This window comes from Parasteatoda tepidariorum, chromosome 4 (genome assembly GCF_982258835.1).
Source record: "Parasteatoda tepidariorum strain Cologne lab strain chromosome 4, Ptep-v5.0, whole genome shotgun sequence".
Classification (NCBI taxonomy): domain Eukaryota; kingdom Metazoa; phylum Arthropoda; class Arachnida; order Araneae; family Theridiidae; genus Parasteatoda; species Parasteatoda tepidariorum.
In genome coordinates this window covers 95,126,966-95,138,396 of record NC_141758.1, presented here as the reverse complement: position 1 = coordinate 95,138,396, position 11,431 = coordinate 95,126,966, and the positions used below count along the sequence as shown (strand labels likewise).

General features: G+C 30.0%; 1 long non-coding RNA gene across 1 annotated transcript; it reads left to right on the top strand.

Annotated features, from left to right (window-relative positions):
• Window positions 1-3,272: 3,272 nt before the first annotated feature.
• On the top strand, window positions 3,273-4,290 carry LOC147812052 (uncharacterized). The gene is made up of 2 exons (XR_015433205.1): window positions 3,273-3,722; window positions 4,125-4,290. It is a non-coding gene; the product is annotated as an uncharacterized LOC147812052 (long non-coding RNA).
• Window positions 4,291-11,431: the final 7,141 nt, after the last annotated feature.

Genomic DNA, 11,431 nt, shown 5'->3' with positions numbered 1-11,431 from the left:
ACTTTCGAAGGTCATCAAACATTTGAAAGGTTCATAAATGTTACCGTTTCATCAATTTAGAAAGGTTTTTAAATTTAATTTTAACTAAGGTTTTAAAACAAAAGGATCATTTTAAAAAATATTACGTTTGGGTATAACAATATTGCGTTTCCTTAGAATCCTTAGAAAGAATCGTTTCCTTAGTTCATATTCCTTAGAAAGAATCGTTTCCTTAGTTCAATTTTTTTTATAGCTTTATAACCGTCGTTGAACAGCCGACCCAATTTTTGGGTTTACGACTACTAATGTTCAACTCCGTAGCCTTGTAATTTCGAACCCAATCCAGAAGACAAGGGAATCCCTGGATCAAGTATTAGGAGAAATTTTGCCTGCGTGGAGGACTTTTTTTAATGGAACTAACCCGCATTTGCGTTACATGCAGAGGAAAACCACGAGAACCTCCCACGGTTAGCCTGACGGCAAAGGGACTCTAACCTATAATCCATCAACCACTGAGGATATTTCACGTCAGCACTGTGGTCGGTGCAAGCTGGATGCGGATTCGTATCGACCAACCATCGCTTGATTCGAACCCGGTTCACCTAATTTGAAAGCGAACGCTCTATCCCCTGAGTCATCGCGGCCTTTAGTTCAAATTTAAAAACTATTAGCTAATTCTTAATTTTTTTTATGTAGTAGGTGTATAAATAAATGATTTAATATGTAGACTGTTCCCTAATCACCACGCTTAATATTTTTAGAATTCTCGTCAAAATTGATGCAAGAAAAATATGCACATAAGGGGTCAAAAATTAATTTTTTCACGAGTAAAAACAATAACGTCATCGAAATCTGACGACTCACTAGTGAGACAGGCGGAATGACATCAATACCAATTTATTTGTCTGATGAAGCTTTGTGGATTTTCTAATAATTGCTTTTTACTTCCTTTATTTTTTTTCTTCTTGGAAATTTTTCAGAGGTGATTTGATAGCAGTTTAACTTTTTTCCGCTCACTTATAATAGTTTCAGTCCCCTAGTGTATAAGATTTTTTGACTTTATTATTAACAAGGATACATACGGATGGTTGGTTGGTAGCTTGCTTTCGTATGGCTGTTAAGGCAGAGGGGTGCGATTGTTCTTGTTTTCCAGTGGCGCCATCTATGGCCAAGAATTCGACTTCTGCCATAGATGGCGACCCATTACGTCACGCCCGTTTATAGGGCGGACCCATTCATACATTCATTAATTCATCCACAGATCGTAATTTTGACCTGAATCAGAGAACGATCAATCTCCAATTCAGTACCCCCAGAGGTTTTGATTTGTTATGGAAACATGGAGGACTTTGCGACTCGACAGATTTAACTTGCACCAGTCACCATTATACTACACGGGGAGTCTTCGGTCGGCGGGGTTCGAACCCACGAACTCTCGGACATGGGCCCAGTGCCCTACCGACCAGGCTATCCCGGCCCTACATAGGATGGCCATTAAGGTCATTACCATGAGTAGTAAGCCTATAAAACTATGCCTATAAAATTAAAACAAAAAGCAAAATTTGATGACAATAGGGTAATGAGAGGGAAAAAAAATAAAATTTTTCGCATTAAAAAAAAAAAATTCTTATGAGCAGATTAGATTTAGCAGCTGATAAATCAATGAATACGATTTATGATCTATTTTCGATTAAAAGCGTGTATCTAGTAAAAGTAAAGAACGCTTAAATTATTTCCTTTCCTGTGAATATGCTTGCGTTTTTTTTTCAATCTATAAGTCAGTAACTCTAACCTATAATCCATCTACTATTGAGGATATTTTAAGTCAGCACTGTGGTCGGTGCGAGCCGGGTGCAGAATTCGTATCGGCCAACCATCACTGGGATTTATCATGGGTGATCTCATTAGGAGGTGAGCACTCTATCCCCTGAGCCAAAACGGCTCGATAAATTGTATTAAGATATTTTCACTATTCAAAATCTTTTTTTTTTTCTGGAATTAACATAACTATTAATACTGAGCCGTTGTAGCTCAGTAAATAGAGAGCTCGCCTCCCAATTATGTTACCCAGGTTCAAATACCAGGAAGGGCTGGTTAATAAGAATTTTGCTCCTGTCTCGTACCAACCAACGTAACGACGTAAATTAACCTCAGTGGTCACATGACATTGAGTTAAGCGTTGGAGAAATAATATTTCTCCATCGGTTAACTCTAATCGGTTAATTCAGTGGATAATTCCCGAGGGAAGAAACTTTTAAAGACAGCCTTGACCTGCAACAGGTTGTAGAACTACGGAAGAAAGTAGACGAATCATGGAATAGATTCCCCTTGCCATCGATCTAACCGAGAGAGGTTTTCGTTGTTTTCCACTCCAAGCAACGCAAATGCAGTTTAATTCCATAAAAAATCCCCCAAGAAGTTTAATTTGTCTTAATGCTTGATCTAGGAATTCCCGTCCAAAATTACAAGTCTACGGAGTTGAGCATTAATAGTCGTAGACCTCCACAAAATGAGTCAGATATTCAACGACGCTGGTCATAAAATAGATATTAAAAGTAAAATCGGAGCCACGGTGGCTCAGGGAATCGAGCATTCCCCAATGAGGTAACCCAGGTTCGAATTCCAGCTTTGACAGGTTGCATTAAGATGTGTTTAAATAATCCCCATTCACAAAGTAATTCAGTTTCTGTAAACTGAAAATCTTTTCTGGGAGATTCCGAAAACAAATTGAAAATGCAACGGATTTCCTTTACACCATAATGCTGTAATTCTTCCGAACTATGGGGCATCCTGCTAGGTATATATTGAACATTTCGATTTTATCCAAATCTCCCAATCTATCAGTAATATTTTCAATGATACAGTTTAAAAAATTGTGCATCAAATTACGGAATCTTTCCCTCTGTTTCAGTCCATCTAAAATTATATGGCCCTGAAACTCAAATTTTTCACTTTCCTTCTTAGGCACATCATCTAAAAAACTCATATAATGAGTGCCGGTGCCATTTTTTATTTCTTCTAAACTTGAAATACAAGCCTTCACACTTGATTCTCCTTGCGATGGTTCTTCTTGCGAAAGATATTTAGATTTTTTCGCCTTCTTGTTTGATCAAGTTTTTTTCATGGATGTTAGCGTCATGGTTTTTCGCGGAAGCTTTTTTTTTTTAATGGAATTTAGTAAAATCCTTTAGCAAAAATGCGAAAGGGCTTTGTTGAATTTTAGCATTTTTGAGGGGTCTTTTCGCATTTTGCGAAAAAAGCTACCGTAGCGGAAACCCTGGTTTGTCCAATACCTCCTACAAAGGAATCAAGCCCCACAACGGGTTACTATAGGCGATGATGACGTAGTAGAGTTAGGCCCAGAGGGAAACCAGTCAGGGTAGCTATTTTTACGAAAAACTCCGAATCTGATCAAACGAGCCATTGGCGATATTCTGAAGTATTATAACCTGTGTCGGCATTCAGCCAATTGGCGAATATTTTTGATTTGAATTTGTAAACAACCGTCGGTGTTCTGATGTCAACGTTCTTCGTAAAATTTATATTTATTCTACAAATGTTATAAATGTCAGCATTAATTTAATTCTTAGTGTTATGAATAATTGCATATGAGTGCTGTGTACCAAACTGCAGAGGATTTTACAAAGTTGATGGTACAAAAGTATGAAATTTTGGATTTCCCAATACGTAAGAAATGGCTTGCCGCCATGCCAAGAGATTTTGAAGTTGCAAAGAATTCTAAAGTGAGTAATATTTGTTTTTATTTTTAAAAATTTAATTATGCTTCTTTATTATATTTTTACTAAGAGTAAATTATTTTAAATTGTGGATAAATTATTTATAATAATTAAGTTGTTCTTATCAATCATATCGCAAACTATTGTAATATATAGTTATTTTTATAGAGTTTTATTTAATAAAAATATTAATAATTTTAGTATTTTATTAAATTTTTGCCCAAACTTTAAACATTTTTGTTTGACCATAATATATTGTAACTGCTTAAAGCAAAATTTTTTTTATTTGATTATGAAATTTAAATCTATTAATTTTTCTACAAAAATCTATTAATTTTTCATACATGAATATAGTATGTACTATTTATTTTAAATGCACATATAAATATTGTATTCATTTTGTTATAGGTATGTGAGATGCATTTCAAGGAAAATGACATTAGAAAAGAGATATTAAATGACATTAGAATTATTTTTAAATGTTACTGAAAGTTAAACATATATCAGTGAAATTTATGTTTACATTTTATTTATCATTTTTTGAATTTGCTATTTAATAAAATATTTATTATCTAAGGTTGCTTACTTTATTTTAGTTTATCAGTGTGACGGGTAAAAATTATACTTTTTTAAATGTTACTGAAAGTTTAACATATTTCAGTAAATACATTTTATTTATCATTTTTTTGAATTTTTGCTATTTAATAAAATATTTGTTATCTAAAGTTGCTTACTTTATTTTAGTTTATCAGTGTGATGGGTAAAAATTATACTTTTTTAAATGTTACTGAAAGTTTTAACATATTTCAGTAAAATTTGTGTTTACATTTTATTTATCGTTTTTTGAATTTGCTATTTAATAAAATATTTGTTATCTAAGGTTGCTTACTTTATTTTAGTTTATCAGTGTGATGGTAAAAATTATAATTTTTTAAATGTTACTGAAAGTTTTAACATATTTCAGTAAAATTTGTGTTTACATTTTATTTATCGTTTTTTGAATTTGCTATTTAATAAAATATTTGTTATCTAAGGTTGCTTACTTTAATTTTAGTTTATCACTTCTCTCAATCACACTTCCACAGGAAAAAAATACAAATTATAATCATGCTTTTGATATGTTTTTTTTTTACTATCTAAACCTTGTTTGAAGACTGCATTTGATTTTCTAAATTTTTTTAAGCTCATTTTATGTCATTGTTTATAAACAATTTCTATTTTATTTCGTATGCTCTAGTTCTAATAACATGCAAAACATAATCATTAAAATCCAAAATAATCATCTACTAAAAATGTAAGCATCATATTATAAAAATTAGACCCCTTTCTTAGTTTTATGTCAAAGCTATAATAATAATAAATGTGTAAAATCCCTTTAAAAATATATTTCTTTGTTTTTAATCCATACATTTTATAACAAAAAGTTGGATAAAATTTTCCATTTATAAAATAAAACTGATATTTAATGCTTAAAAATATTTTTTTTTCATTCACACAGCAGTTATTTTTGTTAGAATTGATTTATTGTTAATCATTTCTGAAAACAAATAAATATATTAAGCATTTTTACACAATTTAAGAACATTTAATCTAGACAACAAAAAAAAAAATAATAATAATTTGTAGAAAGTAAAAAATTAGTAGAAGAGTAACGAAAAAGTGTCGAGAAACAGAAGGGAAAAAGTGAAGCTTCGTCAGAAGTGATCAGCAAATCTGGGCCTAACTGTATGAGTCATCGTTTTGCGTCCTTCGGCTTTCTTCCATCTAGGAGGTATTGGTTTGTCCCGATTCAGGAGTCTTCTTGTCTTCTAGGATGAGTTAAATACAAGGCTACCAAGTTGAACATTGATAGGAGTAGTTGTGTCTACTATTCAACACTGGTTATAAAATATTAATATCAAGTTTCTATAACAGAAGTTATTTTTAAAAAAACGATATTTTTAAGACCTTTTAAATAAAATTAGGAAGCTAGAAACTACTTGCTGTGTATTTCTTGTGTGTATTCAGCTTACAGCGTGGAATATTGCTTCTTTTAAGTTATTTCACGTAATCATCTTAGCAATTAAAATATAGACAAATAAATTTAATTTTTATCATCATATCTACAAAATTTAGCTTTAAGATTAGGTTTATTACTTGTATGAGTTACAATGTGATATTCAAACTTAATACATATTACATTTATTTATTACATGTTTGGTTTATTATCAAAAATTTCTTAAAATATCAGTACACAAGAATCTATGTAATAAGATAACTTGATATTGTATTTATTTCGACATTTTAAAACTTATTTTGATATTACTACTTACTAGGCAACGTTGTTGGCCCCTACAAAATAAACAATAGCTATTTATATTTTTTTCTCATATAGTCAACTTACAAAATCATTTTATTTAGTTCTAAATTTTTTAATCAGTAAAATTTTAACAAAGTAATTATATAAAATATTTATTTATTTATTTTTTAGTTAATGGTGGGCACTTGGGTCGATTTCCCATTGGCCTCAGAAATGCCAGAATTGCTACTGTCTTATCGTTACCCAGTGAGCACCTATGACAAAGCTACGGCGGTGGAGAAGCGTCACCCATGTCATACAACCACAAACCCGTTCATAGGGCAGGTTACATGCACACAATCACTCAGAAGAAAGGACATAAAACACAGAGAAAGAAACATCCATGCCCCCCTGAACAGGATTCGAACCCGCAACCATCGGCTGCGCACAGTCAGGCATGCTAACTAATTATATAAAACTAGTGGGCTGAGCCCCCTGCTCGCTAACGCTAGCCAACCCCCGAAACTTGCTACGCAATCTTATATGGTTTGCTTTGCAAACCAAGCTCGCATCGCTCGTCACTAACTTAGGTACATTGCAAGTACACAAAATTTTAAGAATTCAAAACAATCATTCAAATCCATATAACAACTTTTTTTTAAAAAAAATATTACATCTTTTTAGTAAATACTAAGTCATTAAAATAAATTTGAATTCAAATAAATAGCATGTAATTCGTTAAACCTATTAGAAATGTGTTATAGTATAAAATTTTAAAGCGTAACAGCATGACTGAGACTCATTTTTCAATGAATTACTAATAACAATAATAAAACAAATAAATTCGTGATATAAATAAAAAATCGTTAAATAAATTCGTAATATATAAATTCGTGAAAAAAAGCGCTTTCGACAAAATACTAAAATTGAGATCTATCGACAAAGACTACTCACTTCTGCCTAGCTTAAGGTTATTTCAGTTTCCGTTTTTAAAAGAGCTATACCTCCTCAGCTAGATTTGGCATGTGACATTTTTAGCGGCAATCATTGGCCGATTTTCTAGCGTTGCCATTCGGGGAATTGTAATGAGGCTTTTTTGTAGCCGTGTAAGAGAAATATATATATATAGATATTATATAATTATATGTATTGTATGATTACAATTTATAACGAATATTTTTATTTTACATTTCATTTTCCCTTATATAGTCAACATACAAAAATGTTCAATTTAGTTCTAATTTTTTTAATTAGTGAAATTTTTGCACATTAAGTAATCACATAAAATGTTATATAATTACATATAATACATAATTACAATATATAACATAAAACAAAAAAACTGAGAAAAAATTTGAATAAATTAGAATTTTTAAAAAAGTTCGCGTTGGGATCATAAGCAAAACAGGCCTTTATAGCATGTCATTGCAGAGTGGCCCCTATGGTATTTTTTTATTCTGGAAGTTTAAAAATAAATAATTGTCGGGAAAATAATCGAGTGTTAAATATTTTTATTCCATTGTAATTCCTATCCATTTCTCTACACACCTTAGTAATTTTAAGTTTCTAAGTCAAGCAGATTTTATTTTTTTGAACTTAATAGAAATTTTAATTCTAATGTCTTAAATAATTAATTAATGAAATTTAATTCACTGTCTAAAATAATTTAACCTTCTTAACTCATACGTTCTTAATTAAAAACTCTATGCAAATAATTTAGCATCAAAATGAAATTATACTTACTTAAATTTAATCCGAATTAAAATGCAACGCATTTCACTGAGCCAAATTTTATATCTTGAATGCGTAACATATCTGATTTTTCTAGATTCAAATGAAACACGATAGATTTAGAATTTAAAAGCAATAATATATGTATAATCACCGTATCATGACTGTTGCATTAAATAAATAAATAAAAAAAAACAGTTCGTGTGAAAGATTTCGCAATTTTTTAGAATAACGAGCAAAAAGTAACAAAGTGAGAATGATTCATAGTAAGTATAACACATAGTATGAGTATTACTTACGAATATTTTTTTTGTGTTCATGTTTTGTTTTACAAGAAATAAAAAAAATCATATTAAATAGGTTTAAAGAAATAAAAATCAAGTTAAAAAAATAAATCAAAGCTAACTCAAGCATAAATTCTATTTTTAAGTCGATCTCGTATTTTCGAAAATTTTGCCCAGCTTTGGTTTGATACAGTGGCGGATTCAGCGCGGGGGGGAGTGGGAGGGTCACAGTCCCCCCAAAATTGAAAAAAAAATTAAAAATAATAATTTTTTTAATAGTTTACAAAAGAAAAAAAAAATATTTAAAAAATTATTTAAGGGGGCGTATACACCTAGATAGGTCGAAAAAATTGTTTTTTTTTTCCATCTAATTATGTTCACCATTGATTGATTTGGATGTTGACATTGCTTTGATGTTGAAAAAATCATTGACAGATTTGCCAAAGTTTCTAGAAAAAGCCTTACATTTATTATTCAAAGATTTTGAATACTTGAATTATTTATATATTGTCTTTCAATTATCTAAAAAAAATTAAAAATCAGGAAAACAAAATAAAAAAAAAACGATATAATCTCTTCATCAGCTCACACGATTATATCGGCAAAAAAGGAGTGCTTTCTAATATTTTAGCAATATAGCCAAAGCAAAATGTATCAATACAATAGTGTGAGGAGCACTAAAAAAATTGAAACGAAAATCGAACACATTAAGTAAAAATATATACGAAATAAAACATATCAAGCAAAGAACAGAAAATAAAATGTAAAAGAAATTACAGAACAGTACATGAAAGAAAATCTATATAGTGAGGAGCGAATTAAAATGAACTTACGCGTACCGGAATCTTTCAAGAATGATTAAAAATATTTTCGTAATAAGATTGCCAGATTACAAGATATGAAAACGGAAGCATAAATAGATATCTTATGGTGATATATATATGAAAGTTTTACTATTTTTTTCCAGCTAATACCCTTTCAGATTAAAAATCTGAAAGAAATCATCTAGAGAATCTGATCAAAAATCAGTACCACATGGTCGTTGAGTTTTTCACAATCTCAGCAAAATTTTTGGAAGAAAAAAAAAAGAAAAAAACAAAACAAAAACAAAAATTTCTTTATTTTATTCTAGTCAACAGATATATTTTGATTAGTCATTTAACTTTAAAGAAAATATATTAAGTGTTTTTAGAGCGAAAGTAAGGTTCCAAGTGCACTTGGAAAAAATATTTGAAAACCTGTTTTTTTGCAGCATATTAACACATCAAGAGTGCAAATACTAACAAATACTAACATGCGAATAGTTCCAACAAGCGTTGGGGACCTATCTATTCAACCAATTAATCACTACTCGAAAAAACAAATAAAATCATGGCATAGTCTTTATTTCCCTATCACAAAAACACACCAAGGTATAAACTTTAAAGCTAATTTAGTCAAATTTCACTTACCTGCTTCATCCACTCTGCCTTTCAATTAATTATAAATATTTCATGACAATAAATAAGGCTAATAATATAATTTCTAAAATTCTCAAATACTTGTAAGTCATCTACACTCCAGCTAGTACAGATAAGCGGAGGTTTCTAAAGTTAGTTTTCTCATATCTATTAAAATGACTTAAGACGAGTTTTAACGGAGATTGCTTCAATTATTGGACATAATTGCAAAAAGTTAAAACTTACCCACATTTTATCTTTTTTAATTTACCTGCGTCAGGATCCCAATTTGAAACTCACTAAACACTACAGACTATTCAATAGTTTCTCAGACTGGGTCAATTACAAATTTGCCGAAATTGAAGTCTCAGTCGTGAATTTATCTCATTTTCGACCAAATTAAAAATTCCTAAAATGTGATAATATTTTCATTGATACATGCTTAAATTAAATTCATTAAGTCACAAAAATGAAAAATGACTTATTTAAAAAATAAAACGTTGCGTACATTCGCCATGGACCAAACCATTTAGTTGAACAATACTTCTTTTATGACATTTGTTTTATTTTTATTTTATTTACATAATTTGAAATAATCTATTATAACTTATGATTAATCTCAAATGGAATAATTATACATTTTTGAGAAGTCGAATATGCCAATTGTTTTAAATTTAAAAAAAAAACAGTTTAAAAAAGTTAAGTTAGTTTAAAAATTTCTCAACAGAAAATGTTTGCGCCAATTGAATAACTAATATTTTATGGATGTTTTCAGAATATTTGAAAGAGCAGAAAAATAAAATTAGTAATGCATCACACAGCTAATTAAAAACAATTATTGAAATAGTGTGTTTACAAACTTTCGGTCAAAAATGGGTAAGTCAATTGATTCGGCCAAATTCATAAGAAAACCATACCAGAATGACCAGTCAGCCCCCCCCCCCCCTCCCATAAAAAAAGCCTTTAATAATTTTTGTTATCAGGGGTCTGTTCAGACATTTTGTGAAAGGTCCGTTTTTGTATAATTGTGAAAAAATTACTTGTAATTTGTGAATATAAAATAAACGTTAAGTCACATTCTTTCAACCAGGGTCCTGCTTTTGCGAATTTGTGCAAATAGAGTCCTGTTACTGCAAAAAACTTTTTCAAGGAGTTTTTAAATTGTAAAGACATACAAGATTATGCTCAACACTGCGAAATTATAAATAAAAAAATTAAATTTTAAAAAATAAACAGCAATTGTTGCTACTAAATTAGAGATGCAACATACAAATATTTGGTATTTAGCCTATACTGCTCAGCACAGAATATTAATTTCGGACAAATAAAGGAAGTAGCGTCTGCCGAAGACAAAATTCAGTTCGCTTACATTTGTTTTCTCCCCCCTCCCCGTTCCTAGGATTGGTTTATCAAAACAATAATGAAGATAAAAAATTTGTGAAGGTTCCGATTAAAAGATAAATTATTTGTGAAGGGTCCGTTTTTAAGTTAAAATACTTTGTGAAGGCTCCGTTTTTATGAAAAGATATTTTGTGAAGGGTCCGTTAACGGACCCAAATTTCTTCCAAACAGACTCCCGGTCATGATCAGATTTTCCTGTATAAGATGCCAATTTTAAAGGTCATAAGATTAGTCCTCAAATATACAAATTCTTAAGTAATGAAATTATACACAAAACCATACTTTCTCAGAAAAAAAAAGATATATATATATATATATATCTTTCAACGGATTTAGATTTTTGACTATTGAAACAAGAGAGCCGCAATTTGGAAAATATAGATTCGGGAAAGCAATCAGAAGTTTGAGTCCCTACTCTATAGTTTATTTTTTCACTGATTATGCTATACCTCAGAAACACTTAAAACTGGATTAAATTCATGTTATAATTTTAATTGTTATAATTAACTATGTTATAATTTTAATAAAAATAATAAATAATTTTAATATGTAAATAAATAAATATAGAAACAAAAACATTAA